Source organism: Triturus cristatus, chromosome 7 (genome assembly GCF_964204655.1).
Source record: "Triturus cristatus chromosome 7, aTriCri1.1, whole genome shotgun sequence".
NCBI classification, from domain to species: Eukaryota; Metazoa; Chordata; class Amphibia; order Caudata; family Salamandridae; genus Triturus; species Triturus cristatus.
The window spans coordinates 407,119,543-407,131,529 of NC_140590.1; the positions used below are offsets into that span (position 1 = coordinate 407,119,543).

At 44.1% G+C, this 11,987-nt stretch overlaps 1 pseudogene; it reads left to right on the forward strand.

Annotated features, from left to right (window-relative positions):
• Positions 1-802: 802 nt before the first annotated feature.
• On the forward strand, positions 803-1,719 carry LOC146809800 (WD repeat-containing protein 5 pseudogene; annotated as a pseudogene).
• Positions 1,720-11,987: the final 10,268 nt, after the last annotated feature.

The window sequence follows — 11,987 nt, forward strand, 5'->3', positions numbered from 1 at the left end:
TACGAGTACGAGCTGTTAACTCTGTATCAGCTCATTAGCCTGCGCGACGGGGTGAAAAAGGGGCGGAGAGTGAAAGCTGTAGTTCATTACAACACGGTCTACATTTCCCGTGCGCCCTTTAGCTACGTTCCTCAGCTTCACTTCTTCCTGTTGTGTGCCGTGATCTGCTGTCAACTGCTGCATGGCGGAAATACAAGAGCAGGTAAAGCTTGTTCTGTACCGGTATGGGGAGAAAAGTTTCTGTGTTACTTAGTTGCTCTGCTGCTATTGCCTGTATGAGCTGTCTCTTGCAATATTTTTATTTTCATTACCCTAAATTTGTATGTTTATTCGGACGGTCGCGGTACCATCTTGTAGTGAACGTATTTAATTATTTTATGTTAAACCATGCTACTTCGGTACTGGTGTCTTTTGCACTGCAAACTTCCTTGCACTGTGAGATATCCTAGAGGCCCTCGGTCTCGTCTGCACTCGTTGTCGGGTCTCAGATATTCCCTCCCGCTTCATGGCCCGCCTCGCCGCGAGCCACCGCCGCAAGCGTTCCCGTGCGTGCAGGCCGAACACCGCCCAGCTATAGGCTCTTCATAACCCCCTGTATAGGCCGTCAAGCAAAGACAGGAGAGCAATTGCACGCTGCCATTACTAATTTTACTTACAGTACCCCCGAAAGAAATCAGCAGCATTAGAGGTGACCAACAGTTCCAGGACAACTTCACCAACTGAGAGTGGTACCAAAATGCAGCCCCTGGTTTTTTATACTGTTCCTGTGACACACGGGCCATTTCCGATGTCTGGATAGCATATGCGTTTCCTGTATTCCAAGGGTCTCGCTTTGAATCCTCTTTCGAACAACATCAAATACTACCTAGTATCCTCTGTCAAATTCAGTCCAAACAGAGAATGGTTAGCAAGTTCATCTGCTGAGAAGCTTATCAAAATTTGGGGAGCATTTAATGGGAAATTTGAGAAGACTATATCTGGTCATAAATTGGGAAATCTCTGATGTTGTTTGGTCATCTGATTCCAACCTTCTTTAGTCTGCTTCTGATGACAAAACGCTAAAGTTCTGGGACGTCAGTTCGGGAAAATGCTTAAAGACCCTGAAGGGTCACAGTAACTACGTTTTCTGCTGCAACTTCAGCCTCCAGTCTAACCTCATTGTGTCAGGATCGTTTGATGAAAGTGCTAGAATTTAGTATGTGAAGACTGGAAAGTGCCTTAAGACCCTGCCAGCACACTCCGAGCCAGTGTCAGCTGTCCATTTTAATCGTGATGGCTCCTTAATAAATTCAAGTAGCTATGATGGTCTTTGCCGAATTTGGGACACTGCGTCCGACCAGTGCTTAAAAACGTTGATTCATGATGACAACCCTCCAGTGTCTTTTGTGAAATTCTCTCCAAACGGCAAATATATTATAGCAGCAACATTAGACAATACTTTAAAACTTTGGGACTACAGCAAAGGAAAGTGCCTGAAAACCTACACCTATGTATTGCATATTTGCTAACTTCTCTGTAACTGGCGGCAAGTGGATTGTTTCTGGTTCAGAAGACAACTTGGTTTACATCTGGAACCTCCAGACTAAGGAAATTGTACAGAAGCTACAGGGGTATACAGATGTTGTAATCTCAACTGCATGTCGCCCAACAGAAAACATAATTGCATCAGCCGCACTAGAGAATGACAAAACCATCAAGCTGTGTAAAAGTGACTGCTAAAATATTTCACAAACTACTTTTGGAGAACTGCAACTGATGGAAGATAACCTGTTGTGCAAAAGACGCTTCGATCAAAATCTGAAGGTTTTTCAGGTGCACTTTTGATCTGAAACTGATAAAATCTTGAGCTTGAGAAGATAAAATAAATATTCGAAGGACGTCTGGGAGAGTCTTTAGAACATCTTAATGGGTGAAGTTCAGATCTGAAGATATGAGCCACCTTCATTTTCTTCCTCCCAGTCTTCAAACCGTAGAAGTGTTTGAGGAAATGGTGTTATTGTGGGTGCGCTTACTGTACTCTGAATGGAAGCACAACCTGCAGATGAAGTTTCCATGGCTTGCATCAGTTACATTGACAGTCGACCACCCTCTTACCTTTGGTGTAGGTATGAACCCGTTTGTGAGGATGAATCTAAAGTCAACTGTGGAATTAGATATGGACACACTGAAAAAAGACTGTTTATCATGTTGTGATATCGGAATAGTTCCAGGAATATCAGGAAATGAGTACTTGTTCAACATAGTTTGCACTTGTAAGAAGATCAATTGAACGCCATGTCCTGGCGGATTTTACTTTTGCTTTCTTTTTGTGACCAAATAAAACCAATAATTTCAGTCTTCAATCAGTGCAAAACTGCCTTTCAGTTAAGATCTGCATTTTACCTGTCTGTATATTGCTTACATTTATTGCCGTGTGTGCAAATAGATGCAGTCCTAAAACATTTTACATTAAACAATACCTGCTTTGTTAAAAAAAAAAAATATATATATCCTAGATAAGCTTCCTATTCTATTAGAGAAGCATCTATCACAATTGCTTGGGTTGGCAGGCCTTGGTAAACGGGAATTCCCTTTAAGATATTGTGTCTCTTGCACCACCCCTTGAGGAATTGTTTAACTGGAATTGTAAGATTCACATTGTCTTCCAAAATGTCTTTTTATTAGGAGCAGTTGTCTTCCAGGCACTGTTGCACGGCCTCATGTGGAGAAACGCATTGGGGTCTAGGAAGATACAGGATGTCTTGGACCCCGGTAACCATACAATCGAATGTGCTGTTTGCAGCAACCAGTGACATTTCTGAAAAATGGCTCATATCCTTTCCTCCAATGTGGCTTGTACAACTAAATCACATGGAACGAAACATAAGGCTAGAGTGTCCTGGATGGGGAAGATGTCCTCAGTTTGTTATAATATGCACTTTTACATGCTGAAGCACATTAGCACTTCAATGGCCACGGTTTTTTAGCTAGGGCACAAATTGCACATTGAATAACTGGAGTCTTATGTCCTGATGGTGGTCTGTAAGTCTGAGCAGCAAGTAACCACATGGAGATGCTGTGACAAACTTCCATGACAGTAGGGTCTGCAGATTCATAAGAAGCACTGATTGACTGGTTGGAGACTACCTGGCCTTCCCGTACTACCTCAACAAAGTCCTGTCTCCTGTTTTCTGACATTTCATCGGCAGAAGAGCATTGAGCGATTCCCAAACAGCTCTGTCGTATCACCCTAAAAAAGCACCTGTAGACAATAATATTTTTTTCAAATCTTGTATTTTCAGTGATATGACCACCAAAGGCCCTGATTTTATAATAAAAACAGAGCTTTGGACTATACCATTTCCCGCTGAAAGGCAATATTTCTCTCCATGTGCTCCCAGACCTGGCGTGTCACGCAGTTTGGTGCTTACTTTCCCTCCATGTTAAAGAACAGTAGATGTTTCAGCACCCAGGCTAATGTGCTGCACAGCTAAATATATGTAAGGTCCCAAAGGTGAGACCAATTGCATTGCAAATGCTTGTTTCCATTGTATCTCCCTTACTGGCCCGTAATTCTCCCTTCTTACTGCCTGGCTTAGCATCCAGTCCTTCTCGTCGCAGCTGCATGGCAGAAGTAGTGGGTAGTGCTGCCCATTGTGTCCCCCTACCACGAGTAGCCATAATCCTCAATCAAGCAATCCTTCGCTCTTGCTCGAATTCGGTACCTGTAGCCAAACAGCACCAGGGCAGATTCCAATCGGACGTGACCGCCGCCGCCGACAGCACCAGCAGCCCAAGAGTTTCCCGGCAGCCGCAGCTGATTCCAGTTTTTTCCCCCTGAAGTTCGGGTGAGTTCGGTGTTTGGTTACTTTACTCCTCACGCTGAGATTATCCGGGCACATATTCTCCCGGACTCAGGCCACAATCTCTAGCGTATATATATTTTTTTGTGTTGAAATTTTTTATTTAATTTTATCATGAAATACAGAGTAACACAGAAATACTAAAACAATTAATTATTGATAATATTAAATACATATATTGATGATAAATATGAATCATATTATATATAAATATTAAAATGAATAAATCAGTGAGTAGATATATGGTATAAAGAACTGGATATTATACATATTATAATATATAAAATATGAATGAATCTAAATATAAAAGAGAATGATTTTGTACAAGAAAATTAAAATAATTAGATCAGAGCACAAAAATTCAAAAGGGAGGAGAAAATTGATATGAAAAGTGGAAGAAAGAAGAAAAGAAGAGAAAAGAGATAAACTGTAAAGAAGATAATAAGAGAACAGTGAGAGATAATAGAGCCAGAGGAAGGGAGGGAGGAGAAGGAGGACGGGAGTGGGGGAAATAAATTGATGAAGGATAAAGGAAAGGGAAAAAGAAAAGAAATACACAAAATATAAAATAATGAATTAGTTAATTCAAGTGTTTGCATTAGGAGAGAGAGTGGAGTTGGCATCAGTGTTACTTTCATTTTTTTTAAAAAGAAGACCAGGTCTGGAGAAATACATCAACTTGATCTTGAATGTTATAAATTGTGCGCTCATGTCGGGCTGTTTGCATCATTGCCACCAGCCATTCTTCCTGAGAGGGTGGAGAAGGAGACTTTCAATGACGCAAAATACAGATTTTAGCTGTAGCCAATGCAGTGTGTAGAAGACGTATTTGTGATTTAGAAAGTTTTGGAAAGTGTCGAAAATCATGTAGAAGGATTGTGGCAGGTGTAAATGGTAAGGATAATTGCATTGTGGAATGTAAAGTCTTGCCAACAAAGGACCAAAAGGACCTTGTTGCTGGGCAATCGCAAATGATATGAACTATGTCACAACCAGAGGTGGAACATCTCCAGCAATTAGTGTGTGAAAGCAATCCAGCTTTATGTAACTTAGTTGGTGACCAGTGCCATTCATGAAGGATTTTAAATATACAAAATTTAAGCCTTGCTTCACGAACGCCTTAATGTAATCCCTCCAGTATCTTGTCCCATTCAGAAGCAGTAAATGAAGTAGATAAACGAGATTGCCATTTATTTTGGAGAGCATACGAGAGAGATTGTGAAAATAAAGGAGACATAAAGGTTTTATAAAGACCAGCGGTCACTCCTCTAAACTTTCCCCACAGATTTAGGTAAGATAGTATTGGGGACACCTGCAACACCCAAGGGGGAGATCCCAAGTGTTTCCTCAGACATTGTTGAAGTTGAGAGTATCTAGAGGAGTGTTGTATAGGAAGATTAAATTCCTCACATAATTGAGAAAATGATTTAAAATTTCCATCATGAAGAAGTTGATCTGGGGAGTAAATACCAGCTGCTTGCCATAAAGGCCAGGATAAAGTGCGACCATTGATACGGATAGCCGAATTGTTCCAAAGAGGAGCCTTAACATGAATACGCGCGTTTGAGCCTAGTATACGATGCCCCCTTTGCCAAGATTTGTGCATGACTGATAAGATCGGATTCTTGGGATCAGAAGAACTAGTGCCACTACCATATAAAAGAGAAAGATCTGAGTTCTTGGAAAAAAGATGACGCTCAATGGAAACCCATTGTGGGACATCTTTAGTTCCTGGCAACAAATAAGAAAATTGGGAGATGTGTAGAGCAAGGGAATAGTGTTCAATGGATGGAAGACCCATACCTCCACATAACTGATGGGCTTTTAATTTTGTTATAGTAAGACGTGGTTTAGCTGAGCCCCATATAAAAATCTTAAAATCTATTAATCTAAGGGTAGCTAAAGGAATCTGGAGGGGAAGCATACCTAAAACATAGATGAAACGAGGAAGGGGGACCATTTTGATAGCTTGTACTCTACCCCAAAGAGATAAACCCAGAGCTTTCCACTTATCAAAATCCCTCTGCATTTGAGAAAGTAAAGGAGCTAAGTTATCTGCAACCATATCTTCCAAAATTCCTAGATATTTAAGATGTGAGGACTGCCAATGAAAAGGGAATCCATGAATCACTGCCCTTGTAGTGCCATTAGAAATGGGTAACGCTTCACTTTTGTCCCAATTTATTTTGTAACCCGAAAAAGAGGAGAAATCATTAATAATTTGAAGAAGGGATGGAAGAGATCGAGGAAGATTAGTAAGAATAAGAAGAATATCATCTGCATATAAATAGATTTTAGAATGTCCAATTGGGAGAGGCACACCTATAATATCATCAGATTGACGGATAGCAGCAGCAAGTGGATCTTTAGCTAAAAGAAAAAGAAGGGGGGACAACGGGCAACCCTGACTTGTTCCCCTCCGTATTGGAAATGCATTGGACAAAAAACCACCGCAATTAACCTGAGCTGAGCATTTGTCATATAATAAACGCACTTTATTGATGAATTGATCACCCAAACCAAATCTATGCATAATGGAAAAAAGGTATTCCCTCTCAATGCGGTCTAACGCTTTTTCTGCATCAAGCGAAAGGGCCAAGGTATCTTCTGAAAGATGTTTAGCAGACCACAAGGTGTGGGCCAGGGTGCGGAGATGGTTCTGAGAAGAACGCCCTGGCACAAAGCCTACTTGAGTGAAATGTATTAAAGAAGGCAGTACTTTGCGGAGTCGAGACGCCAAGATGCTAGCCAAGATTTTAATATCACAATTTGATAAAGAAATGGGATGATAGCTACAGCACAAAAGAGGGTCTTTGCCAGGTTTAGGTAGTACAGCTATAACTGCTTTATTAGAGAGGGCCCAATGATGATTCTTTATCAGCCTCAAGAAATGCAGCATGTAACGTATCAATTATACTATGACCTGCCCATCTATAAAATTCAGCAGGGAAGCCATCTTCCCCAGGAGCTTTATGATAAGGCAGAGCAGTAATGGCTTTAGAGATCTCATCTCTTGTGATTTCACCTTCAAGCAGAGCTCTACCATCATCAGAAAGACGCGGAAGACTCTCCTTCTCTAAAAAAAGAGGACATCATACCTAGGTCTATTTGACTACCTGGAGTATATAAGGATTGATAAAAGGAGGCAAATTCATTAACTATCTCTTGGGGCCTTGTAAGTATGTCACCTTGAGTCGATCGAATAGCTGGAATAGCCATTGCTGCTTCCCTTTGACGTAATTGTGCAGCTAACAACCTCCCGGCCTTCTCCCCTTGCTCGTAATGTCTTCCTTTCATCCTTTGTAAAGCAAATTCAGCTTTGGATGTAAAGAGACTATTAAGAGACATACGTGCTTGCTCCAATAACTTGCGATTATGTAAGGTAGGATCCGACGTATATAAACGGGAATAGAGTTGAATATCTCGTTCTAATTCTGTCTGCTTTGCAATATTATTCTTATTGGCAAGTGCTGCATCGCGCATTAGTTGCCCTCTAATAGTGGCTTTAGCCGCCGCCCAAACAGTTCTGCTGGAGGTGACAGAACCCTGGTTAATAGAGAGATAGTCCTGTAGATGGGATTGTAACTGAAGTTTACCCTTGGGCGTCCTGTGTCTTTGAATGCTCATACGCCAGGGTTTACGCTCTGGCCAGGATAGACCTAAATCTAAAGATAAAAGGACAGGAGAATGATCAGACAAGGCTGCTTCTAGGATACGTGATTCCGTGACTAATTGAACCGCTTTGTGCGATATCATAAAATAGTCTAAGCGGGAAAATGTACCATGTGAGGATGAGAAGAACGTATATTCTTTGTCTTGTGGATGACTAATACGCCAATGATCAACCAAACCGTTATCCGAAAATATGTCATTTAATACTGCTCTATCCGCTGCATTGGCCTTATGAAACGAACCAGTTTTATCTAAAATAGGATCTTGTACCAAATTCCAATCCCCACCAATGAGGTATTGCGAGGCATCGATTTCTGTGAGGAGGCGATTCAATTGAAGGAAAAAAGACTTTTTAGTGCCAATCAGAGCATAAATAGACCCAAGACAGATGAAAGAATTCCCAATGCGTAATTTGGCAAATACATATCGACCATCAGGATCTGACCAAGTCTTGGAGATCGGGACTGGAAGTGATCTGCGGAGAAGAATTGCAACTCCACATTTGCGTACAGTATTAGTATCATTTTTGTGAATGCTGCTGTGAATGACCTTACCCACCCAATCTCTGCAAAGTTTGTCAGATTCAATCTCATTGTCGGGAGGGGGCAGTAAGGAGCCGGAGACCAGGTCTACTGATATACGGTTTTATTCCTTTGTATTTCTTTTTTTCCATACAAGGGCTTTCTTTTGTCTAGTTCTGGGGGGGGGGAATCCGTTTTCCCTTACTCCCCACGGGGTGTCTTAGTTCCGTTCCTTGCAGGGAGGAAGTCTTCCTTTCCTGGGCAGGGGGCGGAGGTGCTTCCCTCTATCGTCGGGGCCGGTATACTTCTCCGGGGTTCTGTCCGACGTGAAAGAAAAAAAGGAGAGACAGGGAGGGGGTCAGTTCTCACTAGACAATGTATCGGGTGCTTTCCCCAAGGGACCGGGAGTGAAGGACTTCACCAAAAAAAAAGTGCTTTATACGTGCACTTATGTGCCGAATGTGAATAACGAGGGAGAGGGAGAGGGAAGGGACAACAAGGTTGTGCAGATACACGGATCAGTTGGCAAAAATGCCGTGCCTACACCTGCGCCCGCTCCCGCCTCCCCAGAGCCCTTGACAGCTGCTCCCGTACCTGGAAAAGCCACGCACCCCTTGGTACGTGGCTCGGGGATTCGCCGGGTCGTTGGCCTCCTGGCTCACCTGCCGTGGCACCGTCTTCCGACTCAGCTCCCGTCTTCCGACTCAGCTCCCGTCTTCCTCTTCTCTGCCGTCTCTGGTTTCTCCTCTCCGGTGAACACCGCTTCCTCCTTCGTGCACACCGCTGGGTTCCTTGCTCGGGTCATATATCCCACCTCCTCTCGAAGTTCCGGGTGAGTGGCCAATGAAAGAGTCATGACGTCGCGGGAGGGCTGGGCTTCCGAAAGACTCGAACTCCGGTTAAAGGGACCGTGACTCCTCTCGGGCTGAGCCCCCGGCTCCTAGTCATCCAGGTCCTCACGCCAATCTTCCTGACGGGGAGGAAACAGAAGGTTTGAAGGTGACCACCACTCGTATGTCCCCGTAGAGGTGTCACCGGGTCGGGGCCCCCCTGTCACATACCTCCCCCCTTGGACTCTCCCGATCGGGGAGAGAAGGGGATCTAGAGAGATAATCTGCCGTCCCGTTATCCTTCCCTTTTTTGTGTTGCAAGTGAAAGGAAAAGGGCTGTAGGGACAGAAACCAGCGAAGTACCCTAGGGTTTTGGGATTTATTTCTATACATCCACTGTAGCGGAGCGTGGTCGGTGTACAGGAGAAAAGGGCGGCCTTCCAAATAAAATCGCAATTTGTCTATTGCCCATTTAACGGCTAGGCACTCCCTCTCTATTGTGGAATATCTACACTCCCTGGGGAACAACTTTCGACTAATGAAGAGTATGGGGTGTTCCATCCCGTCCTCTCCCTCCTGTGACAATACTGCCCCGAGCCCAGTATTGGAAGCGTCTGTTGTGAGGATGAATTGTTTTTGGAAATTAGGGGAAATGAGAATGGGACTGGAGGTGATCAGGTGTTTCAGAGAGCGGAAAGCATCCTGCATTTCAATGGAAGGGTGTAACAGGTGTTTAGTTGGAACGTCTTTTCGTAAGAGATCTATCAGTGGTGAAGCGATGTTGGAAAACCCAGGGATAAACCGACGATAATATCCAATCAGACCCAGAAAGGATCTTAACTCTCGCTTGGAAGTTGGGAAGGGGGTGCTAGTAATGGCTCTTATTTTCTCCGCTTGAGGGGCTATCATCCCCTCACCCAAGACATAGCCGAGATATTTAACTTTGTGGAAGGCTGCCCTCGACTTCTTCGAGTTGATATGCAGTCCAGCTTGTTGGAGCGTTTGTAGGATGACCTGCAAATCTTGTAGGTGTTTTGACCATGTTGGACTGAAGATGACAATGTCATCCAAATAGGCTGAACAAAAAGATGAATGAGGCAACAGGAGGGAGTTCATTAGCCTTTGAAATGTGGCAGGAGCCCCATGCAGTCCAAAAGGCAGGACGTTAAACTCGAAGAGACCTTCATCAGTCGCGAAAGCTGTTTTCTTGCGATCTTCTTCTCTTAGGGGCACTTGCCAATAACCTTTGGTAAGGTCAAAGGTTGTGATGAACTTGGCGTCCCCTAGTTTCTCGATGAGGTCATCTACTCGGGGTATTGGGTAGGCGTCACAGTTTGAGATGGCATTCAGGGCTCGGAAGTCCATACAAAAACGGGTACTCCCATCAGGTTTCGGTACCATGACAATTGGTGATGACCAGTTGCTGTGGGATGGTCTGATCACACCCAGGCGAAGCATGTCTTGTACTTCTCTCTTGACGTCCGCTCTTCGAGCTTCGGGGATCCTGTAAGGCTTGAGTTTGACGTGCTTCCCTGGTTGAGTCTCTATGTGGTGTTCTGCAAGGGTCGTTCGACCGGGAATATCCGAGAAGATCTGGTCATATTTCCGGAAGAGTTGTTGTAGGTCTTCCTTTATGTTGTCGGTCAGATCTTCATTAACAGGAAGTTGAGACAACGTCGTGTCCCTGGAGGAGGTAGGAAGGATCAATTGGGAATCTTTCGGCGGGGGTCCTAGCCATTTTTTCAGTAAATTGATATGGAAACACTGCGTCCGAGATGGTGTCATTTGCAGTCTATATGTGGTTTTTCCAATGGTACTAATGATGGGATAGGGGCCTGACCACTTGTTCTTAAACTTTTGTGCCGTGGTTGGTAGCATGACCAGGGCCCAGTCGCCGATCTCCAATTTCCTCCAGGTTGTCCCTTTGTCGTATGCTCTCTTTTGTCGTTCTTGGCTTTTCCGTACATTACCGTGGGCCAGGTCCCGTAGCTTCCCCAGTTTGGACTTAAGGCGACATGTGTAATCCAGAAGTGACCTTCTGTCTGTGTCTGTTTCATTTTCCCATGCGTCCTGTGTGATCTCAAGTAACGAACGAGGGGTTCTTCCATATAAAAGTTCAAAGGCGGAGCAGCCGAGGCTGCTTTGGTCCTGTGCCCGTATTACATATAGGGCTAAGGGCAAGAGTTGGTCCCATTCCTTTTTTTCCACTTCAAGCGTCTTCTTCAAAGTCCCTTTTATCGTCTTGTTATAACGCTCCACCAGTCCGTCTGTCTGTGGATGGTATACTGATGTTCTGAGATGGTCCAGGTGTAACGTCTGACATAGCTCCTTCATGAGTCTGGACGTGAACGGTGTGCCTTGATCGGTTAAGATGGCTTTTGGGAACCCCACCCTGGAAAATAGTTCAATCAATTTCTCACTAATGTTTTTAGTGGTAGGAGCTTTCAACGGGAAGGCCTCGGGAAACCTGGTAGCGTAGTCTACTATGACCAGGGCATACGTGTTACCTTTTGCAGTTTTAGGGAGGGGTCCTATCAGGTCCATGCCCACTCGTTCGAAGGGGGTTCCGATCACAGGTAATGGTTGGAGGGGAACTCTGGGGGGTCGTTGGGTGTTCCCCCTCTGGCAGATATCACAGGTTTGACAATACAGTAGTGTTTCTTTATAGATACCGGGCCAGTAGAAAAAACGTAAAAGATGTTTCGTCGTTTTTTCTGCCCCTGCATGTCCAGCGACCAGGTGGGCGTGTGAGTAGAACAGGATCTGTTCCCTGAATACTTTTGGTACTAACAACTGTAAGGGTTCTCCTTGTTTGGATTCTCTATACAATAGGTCGTTACTGATCACAAAACGAGGGTACACAGGGGTTGGAGAGTCTTGGGTCAGGTGGGCCATTTCCCAGGCATTAAATAGAGTGGAGTCATTAGCCTGAGCAAATCTAAAACTACTATCCAACACCCAGGGTTCTGCCGTAGTAAACGCCACTGGCGTTTTTTTTCTGTCAGCCGGTGTAGGACTTCCGAACGAAAATAAGAAAGAAAATGGGGATTATCAATACCTAATATTAGGTCTTCGGGAAGTGTGTCTACCACCCCCACCCTTACTGTACATGGTGCCTGTTC